Consider the following 9,005-nt stretch of genomic DNA (forward strand, 5'->3'; position numbering starts at 1 on the left):
GATAATGACCCACAACTCGTCGACATCTGGGCTGAGTTAAAGCGATAACAGCGCTGATCTCAAGACCCAGTCAGTCAGACTATGCAAGGATCGCCAAACAGGTCCGCGTATGGTCGTTCAGGTTCGACGGGGCGGAAAAACCGTTCGAGATCCTGGAGCAGGTGGAATGGTCCAGTGGACATGATTCCCCGAGCGATGCCGGAATTTCTTAAGGGAAAGGCTTTGAAGTGGTTTATCGCCAACAACAATCAATGAAAAACCTGGGCGGTGTTTATAGATAGTTTCCACACATACTTTCTGCCGAGAGACTTCTTCACCAGGATGGCGGATCAGGTCAGCCAACGGAAGCAGGGCTTCAGCGAGTCGTTCAAAGACTACATGATCGGCATGCAGATGAGGGTGAGGCCACTTAATTATTCCGCGGAAGGTACCCTAACTAAACTGCACCCCCAGTCTAAGGATCTTCCTAAGGGCGTACAAAGTGTCGGACCTGGACACGCTGATGATATTAGCAGATGAGTATGAAGAACTCGAAAAGGAGCGGGAAGCGTTCGCGCAAGAAAACAAATTCTCGAAGAACAAGTCGGCATCACCAGCGCAGGTAACATGCAAAAGATGCGAAGAAGATGCGAGTCATACTGCTCTTCCAAGGGGGCGTTTTCACTTAACCGTACTTCACTCCTAAGGAATGGCATCAGTGCGATGGACCTTGAATGTCCCAGGTTTATTTTGTTAGGTTCTTCAAGGGACAAAGAAACAACATACTTCCCTTCTTTATCCCTTGTGGTGGTTTGCTGGAAGTTATCTTCACCGAGCTGGGTTCTTTACCCGACTTCACTGGAACATCCTTCACCTCCCAGAACTTGGTAAAGAAGCTGTCTAGTTGAGGTTCCGGTGACAGACAACCGTGCTGATAAGGAAGATAATCCACCCGAATATGGTCTCTTGGCCAAGGAGTGTTCCGTGAGCACGTCAGTTCGCGAACTCTGTTAGAAATACGGATCTGCTAATTGGATGAGAGGAGGTCCCTCAACGACCCTTCGGGAATCGTATAGGATGGGAGATTTCCGGCTAAATGTGGTAATACATGTGCGGAAGCTTCGATTTGAATTTATGGCTTAATTCCTAGATGGAATTTACAGCGCTTACGAGGTTGGACAGCAACAGTTTGATTTACTGCCGAAACTTGAGCTTGTATGGATTCACAGGGGAACTTAATTAGGTTGAATAGCCGCTCAGATATAAAGGTCCCCTCGGAACCGGAGTCAATTAAGGCACGTGCTGCGTACCTTATGCCCAAGTGGCAGATCTCTATGAACGCCGTGCTCAGGAGGACCCCTTGCGTATTCACGGCGAGGTCCGTTTGGACATTCGACGAAGTAGACTGCATCTCTGGCTGGAGGTCAGCTACGGTTGCTGACTGGAGTTAAGGAGGGCCGCCACGATGCAGGAGATTATTGTGGCGACCTGTGCAGGATATTTCTCACTTAGACAAAGCTTACACGACTGTGGATTTACGGTGAATCTATTTTCAAAGTTATGGATAATCCGCGGCCCACTTTAGGACGCGGGGCTCTGGATTGAGCGGTCAAAGTAGGTTTAAACTCTTCAATTGCCTCAAGGGTTAGATAGCGACCTTGTAAGAAGGTCTTGAAATCTTCCCACCCTGGAATTTAGGATAGTTTGAGGAGGGACTGCTCCCACAGGGCCAACGTCAGCTTTGGCAGCTTTGAGGAGCACAGGAGGTCGAGAAGACAATCCCAATTTGTTATACCTACTTTAGCTATTTTCAGAGCTGTCAAACAACCTTGGATAGTGCTCTCCAAGTGCTTTAGGGAAACCGAGGGAAGATTGAACAGGATCTTTAGTTGGCTGTTGGCGAGCAATCGCTTGTTTTCGAAACGAGTCTGCAGATTTCCCCATGCAGACTCAAACCCTTCGTTAGTCAACGGCGATAATGAACCAAAAGTTGAGGTGGAAAAGCTTTTTAACGCCCGAAAGCCTTGGATTTTGGACAGAGATGACGGAAAAAAGGTCTCGAAACTTTGGCCGCTGAACATAGCCGCCGTTCTCACAGCTTTTAAAGGGGTTAAGGACTTTTCGCTTGTTGTCCTGGAAGGACGGCTGATCTTTATGGATGGAGTTAAGCTTTTACTAGGTCCACCCTTTTGGGTGGGCGATGACGACTCGCTTTTGGCTCTGACCCGGCCGGATGTTTTTGTTCCTCATTTTCACCAGTTGGCATAGTAAGCTCGAGTTGGAGCCTGAAATTACACTGACGGGAAAAGAGTAGGTACGTGGATGCTGTCGCTGTTTAATGCGTTTCGGCTTAACGATTTGTAAATTGGTCAGACAACCACACCACGGGTCAATATAATAACAAAAATAGGTTAATGGGTACGATATATTACTTGGCTGGAATATGAAATGGATGTATATCTTGGAAAATATTTGAAATGAACAAGAAGGAACGGATGCGGTACGCGTGGAATCGAAACGCTGTTTGAGGTTTTGCTTTGTGTTTGGATGAACCACTTCGACATAATTCAATTTAAAGCCTAGTACTCAGTAAATTAGTTGAAGTAGCAGTAGTAGTAAATTAGTTTAAAGCTTCCTTCTCGTCCCACGGATGCTTTGCCATCTTTTTCGCGCCGTCGCAGTCCATCTCCGAGTCCCAATGGGTATATGCGACCTTGAGGAAGTGGGAGCCGAATTGGGAACGGGGTTGATCCGCTGATGCTAGAAAGCCTTCCAGCATCCTGGAAATGGCTGGCTATGGCTTCTCCAACTGTTCCTTAGCGGCCCTGTTTTCCCCCTCCCTATAGAAGCCAGCGCGTCCTCCAGCTCCGCTTAAGCTGCCAAGTAGCTGGTAGTGGTGGTATCCACAGTCCTAATGGAGAGGTCGTCGGAGATCGAATTACTAATGGTTGTGCTAAAAATATACTTCTATTAGTATATCGTAACCAATTTCTTTTGGCCAGATCCTATTATCTTTGCGAGAACACGCCCGGCAGGATGTCTATGTAGGAAGCGAAGTCCCACTCTGCATGTTCCTTCCCACTGGGATTCCCTAGCGAATATCCTCCAGCAGTGCAACTATTCTGCGGATTTGCCCTGTTGTGGTATTGATTCCTGTCTGTGAAATTCCACAATAATGGGCAACAGCTTGGATTAGGCGTCCTATTTTATCTGCACTGACCTGTAGTCGATTTTGGGGTTTTCCTTCCATTTTAAATATATAGTTTCCACACCGCCTTTACACGAACACCGCCAAAGATTAAATTTCTTATTCTTTGGGCCGCGGCTAACGGCGTTCATCGAAATTCGCTTGCTAAATCTGGTATTTCCTTAGCTCATCTAAGTACCGCTCTGAAAAACAGACCCGACGAAAAGCGTTAGCCACGTATTTTCCTCTTGCTGACTCCTATGGTTCACTGAACATACTACATCTCCCTCCATAAAAAATATAAGCAAAATGATTTTTGAAAAATGCTTTATATATATAGTTTCATTCTTTAGTAAATCCTGGTCTCCTATTTTTAAATCAAAATCTATGCTATTTTTATCTTATTTAGTCTAGCTCTTTAATGTGCTAGTTATAGTCTTAACTTAGATTCTTTAGCTTAGTCATCTAAGTTATATAGTGGATCTATATTATCTATTGTATTTATTTATTGTATTGGCAAGTTTGCTGTTCTACCAAATACCAGCTCATGTGGACAATAATCATGTGACATAGAGGGTTTAGTGTTAAAACAGTAAGTGAAGTATGGGAGCCAAGCATCCCAATCAGATTTGTTGATTAACATAAAAGACCGGATGAATTAATTGAATGTTCTATGACTTCTTTCTACGGTTCCTACTGTCTGATGGTGGTGTGCGGTGGATGTTATGTTTTAAGTTTTTACATAAATCCTCTATTATTGAATTTCTATATTCTGTTCCCATTTCCATAGTGAATGTCTTTATTGGACCATACTACAGAATACAATTTTCTAATAAAGCTTTGGCTAAAGTTTTTGGACTTTTGTCGGGTATATTTTTTGTGACAGATATTTTGTTAAGTCGCAGATTAATGTAACTGCATATTCGTTTCTTGTTTCTGATCTAGGTAGTGGACCTATTGTATACACAATTACCGTATCGAAAAACCTTTGTGTGGTTTCAGTTATTGTTAATGGGGACTTGGTATGCTTAGTCGTTTTAGACTTCTGGCAATTGGGACAATTTACTCTTTTATGTCTTTAAACATATTTTTCCAATAATGAGTCTCTGGACCTAGGCAAATGTTTTTGTAATGCCTGTATGACCTCCTTGTAAAGGTTCGTCGTGGTATGTAGACATTATAGCTTCTTTTTCTTTATTATTATACCCGTTACTCGTAGAGTAAAAGGGTATACTAGATTCGTCGACAAGTTTGTAACAGGCAGAAGGAAGCGTTTCCGACCCCATAAAGTATATATATTCTTCATCAGGATCACTAGCCATGTCCGTATGTCCGTCTGTCCGTCCGTCCGGATGAACGCTGGGATCTCGGAAACTGTAGGAGCTAGGCTATTCAGATTTGGCATGCAGATTCCTAAGCTTCTTACGCAGCGCAGGTTTGTTTCAGCAATGTGCCACGCCCCTTCTAACGCCCACAAACCGCACAAAACTGTGGCTCTTACAGTTTTGATGCTAGAAAAAAAATTTTAACTGAAATGTATTGTCCTCATTAATACCTATCGATTGACCCAAAAAAAGTTTGCCACTCCCACTTTGACGCCCATAAACCGCCCTCAAACTTCAAAAAATCGTAAATATGAACGAGGATATATCAGAAACTATAGAAGATAGAGTATTGGGATTTCAAATTTAGATTCCGTAGCCTTGTACGCAGTGCAAGCTTGTTACGCGAAGATGCCACGCCCACTTTAACGCCCACAATCCGCCCAAATCTGTGGTGCCCACAATTTTTATGCTAGATACAAAATTTTGACTGAAATGTATTAGTCTTGTTAGTACCTATTGATGGTCCCAAAAAAAAAGTTTGCTACGCCCACTCTAACGCCCACAAGCCGCCTATGCCTGCGGCGCCCACAATTTTCATTCTAGAAAAAAATGTTAACTGAAATGTATTAGTCTCGTGAATACCTATCGGTTGACCCCAAAAAAAGTTTGCCACGCCACTCTAATGCCCATAACGCCTAAAACTTTCTACCGCCCACATAACCATATATTGAAATCGCGGGTAGGTGGCGCATTTCAATCTCTCTTTACTGCTAGCATATCTCTATTTCCCTTTGGTCCCTTTAGCTCAGTAACGGGTATCTGATTGTCGAGGTACTCGACTATAGCGTACTACCTTGTTATTGATTACGGTCACCGGGTTGAGTAGTGCTTCTCTCAATGATTTCAATATTTTAGGCTATGTTGCCCACATTTCTCAAAAACATCAGTAAAGTTTTTGAGCATATGTTTTTCGGATCAACCAATGACTAATAAGTCATCCATATAAAGAAATGTTTGTGAAGGTTCTAGTCCAGAAAAAGCTAAAGTCATCATTCTCTGAAAAGAATTTGGCGCTATTTTTAAACCGAATGGTAATCGCGTGAAGCAATATGAACCATTGCTTGTTGAAAAGGACGTTATATCTCGTGAACTTTTTTCGAGTTCAATTTGATGAAAATCTGACATTAGATCAAGACGGCTTATTAATCAAGGAGTGTTAATTTATCAGACAAGAGTTTTTTATTAATCTGATGATAGTCAATTACTAATCGCCATTTTTTCTTTTCCGAATTTGGAAGTGACTTTTTGGTTACTAATAAAAGTGGGCTATTATAAGGTGATACAGAAAGATCCACTATTTTGTCGCTAATGAGCTTTTGGAATTGCTTTTGAATTTCTTCTTTTTGACTATGAGGACTTCTATAACTATACCCGTTACTCGTAGAGTTAAAGGGTATACTAGATTTGTTGGAAAGTTTGTAACATACAGAAGAAAGCGTTTCCGACCCCATAAAGTATATATATTCATGATCAGGATCACTAGTCGAGTCGATCTAGCCATGTCCGTCTGTCCGTCCGTCCGGATGAACTCTGAGGTCTCGGAAATTATAAAAGCTAGGTTATTGGGATTTGGAGATTCCTGAGCTTTTTGCGCAACTGTGAATCCTACACTTTTGATGCTAGAATAAAAATTTTAACTGAAATGTATTGTTCTTATCAACACTTATCGATTGACCCTAGAAAAGGTTTGCCACGCCCACTTCAACGGCCACAAGCCGCCCACAAACTTAAAAACTATCTTGGAAACTATCAAGGATAGAGAACTGGGATTTCCGATTTAGATTCTGTAGCCTTGTAGTCAACGCAAGTTTGTTACGCGAGCATGCCACGCCCACTCTAATGCCCACAAGCCGCCCAAACCTGTGGAGCCCACAATTTGTATGCAACCAAAAAAATGTTAACTGAAATGTATTTGTCTCGTCAATACTTATCAATTTGGACTTCGTCGCGAGTATTCGTGTTTTGAGCGCGCATAGTGACCACAAACTCACAAATTTGTAAATAAGTGCAAAGTAATCACACCGACGACGCTTAGTGCGATGTATAGATGCGCTTAATTTTATGTAATTGACGTTGCACTTAAAATTAATAATTATAAAACACAAATCAAAGGCAAACTTACATCAAGTATGAGTCCAAACGATAACCGGGACCAGCGTCAACGCGAGCAAGCCGAGCGTTGGCTCTCTTTACAGCGAAGCAACGCTTACGTTACGTATGTATCAACAAAAGACACTAACTCTGAACGTTCGCTGAACTCAACGAACGAAAGATCGCGTTCCCTCTCCACGTCGGTGCTATTTACGACCCAAAGCATGGTAAGCGATAAATCCGCTTCCCCCGCGACTCATCTTCCCCCCATCAATTGTCTACTATCACAGTACGGTTTCAATCACAGTAACCTCACTAGTCATTGCAACCGCGACAACAACAACATCTGCAACTGTATCAGCCGTGCTCACGGTACCATCGATCGGTCTAGTTGCCGAATCGGGCAAAATGGCAAAGCTTAACCGTGATGCCTCCAAACAACTTACGGTGGAGAACACGAGCAGAGAGAATAGATTAGCAATTCTGAAGGACCAGTCCAATGTTCTGTCCCATACGGCCACTGAATCGGAGAAGAGAAAGCCAAAGCCGCCACCAATTTTTATACTACAGAAAACTTCTAAGTCCCTCGTGAATTCTATATTGGATCTTATTGAGAATGATAATACGTGATAACGAAAGGCAATATTCAATACGAAGATAAGTTCCGAATTCTAACTAAATACCTAGGTCACAACAAAAAGAACTACTAACTTATCAGCTTAAAATCAGCACAGGCCAACAAGTTGTAATTAATGGCATTGAAGCAGACGTACAACCAACAGAAGTAGCACATGCACTTAGGGAGAACGGATTTGAAGTAAAAGCTGCTACCAACATAATTAATAGAAATCGACGCTCTCAACCCTTATTGAAGGAGGAACTGGTACTAGAGCTTAAAGCCTCCCATCTACAAGCTCTAGCTCCTTCTTCACCGCAGAGTCCCTGTTGAGGAGCCGCGTGAGCGCAATGGCCCGGTTCAATGCACAAATTGTCAAGAATTTGTACACACGAAAACTTACTGCACGCTTCGCCCCGTATGTGTAGCTTGTGGCGAGCTTCATGGCTCTGCTGAATGCAAATAAATCAAAGAGGACCCCAGCAACAAAATGTGTGGAAACTGTGGAGGTCACAACACGGCAAACTATAGAGGTTGTGCGGTTTACAAGGAGCTGGAAAGCCGAATCCAACACAAAGTGTCTACATTTCAGTTCCTGACATCACTATTAATACCATCGAAAGCTACCCCTGACGTCATATTTTCAACTGCAGGGAGATCTTCATTGGGTAGTTCAAAAGTTTCCAAGAACGTAAGCTTTGCGAGTGTTCTAAAATGTAACCTTGCCGGCACTACCTTCAATGATGAAATATCACCTTCAGCCTCCTACCAACCAATTGAGCAGACGGGTACCAAAATGGCACAAAGTATGTAAGAGTTTATGAAATTTATGGAGACAACCATACAAGGTCTGATGAGAAATCAAGATATTTTGATTCAGTTGCTCCAAAGAACTTTATCAAAATAATCAATTCCTTCCCTGCTTGCAGCACTCTGGAATGCTAACGTCGCGGCACAAACCTGAGATTGCTCAATTCATTAATGATAACGAAATCGACGTCATTTTTCTTGCTGAAACACACCTTGCAAACAAATACAATTTCCAAATCCGTGGGTACTTGTTCTACAGTAAAAGTCATCCCGAAGGAAAACCACATGGAGGCTTCGCAATCTTGATCAGAAACCACATAAAGCATCACTTTCACAATGAGTTCGAAACAAACTATTTGCAAGCCACTTTTATAAATCTACAATCGGAATGTCAAAATATAACTCTAGCGGCTATATACTGTCCTCCCCGTTTCACAATAACTGAAGCACAGTTTATGAACTACTTCGCCTTGTGACTCCGATAGGAAGGCAACTGTACAACGTCATTATAAAGGTTTGCAATAGGCTGGACTGTGTTTCACCTTCTTCACCAACATACTGGCCCACAGATCCCAGTAAACGGCCAGACTTGATTGACTTCGTAGTTACGAAAAACATCCTACGTAATCTGATCAGCGCCAGTTTACTGTCAGACCTATCATCGGACCACTCCCCTGTGATTCATAGTCTAAGCCAGCGGCCAGAAACCAAAGACAGTCCTTCCAAAATAACATTAAACAGAACGAACTGGCTCAAATTTATAAACTTCGTAAGCTGAGCTACAACGTAGAAGACATAAACAGCTTCACCAACACACACGAGTCCATCAAGAAGAGAGTGGCAGTTAGTTAGATCGTCACTCGCAAAGATAAATTTAAAAGAAACCTAACGACGGCTCACCGAGGCATTGCGACAAGAAGAGGACAGATTCCAACGG

At 42.7% G+C, this 9,005-nt stretch overlaps 1 long non-coding RNA gene across 1 annotated transcript; it reads right to left on the reverse strand.

Annotated features, from left to right (window-relative positions):
• Window positions 1-2,386: 2,386 nt before the first annotated feature.
• LOC139354916 (uncharacterized) lies at window positions 2,387-3,342 on the reverse strand. The gene is made up of 2 exons (XR_011605746.1): window positions 3,200-3,342; window positions 2,387-3,136 (listed from the first exon to the last, which is right to left on the reverse strand). It is a non-coding gene; the product is annotated as an uncharacterized lncRNA (long non-coding RNA).
• Between the last annotated feature and the right edge of the window lie 5,663 nt (window positions 3,343-9,005).

The sequence above is a fragment of the Drosophila suzukii genome, unplaced genomic scaffold, assembly GCF_043229965.1.
Source record: "Drosophila suzukii unplaced genomic scaffold, CBGP_Dsuzu_IsoJpt1.0 scf_4, whole genome shotgun sequence".
Taxonomy (NCBI): domain Eukaryota; kingdom Metazoa; phylum Arthropoda; class Insecta; order Diptera; family Drosophilidae; genus Drosophila; species Drosophila suzukii.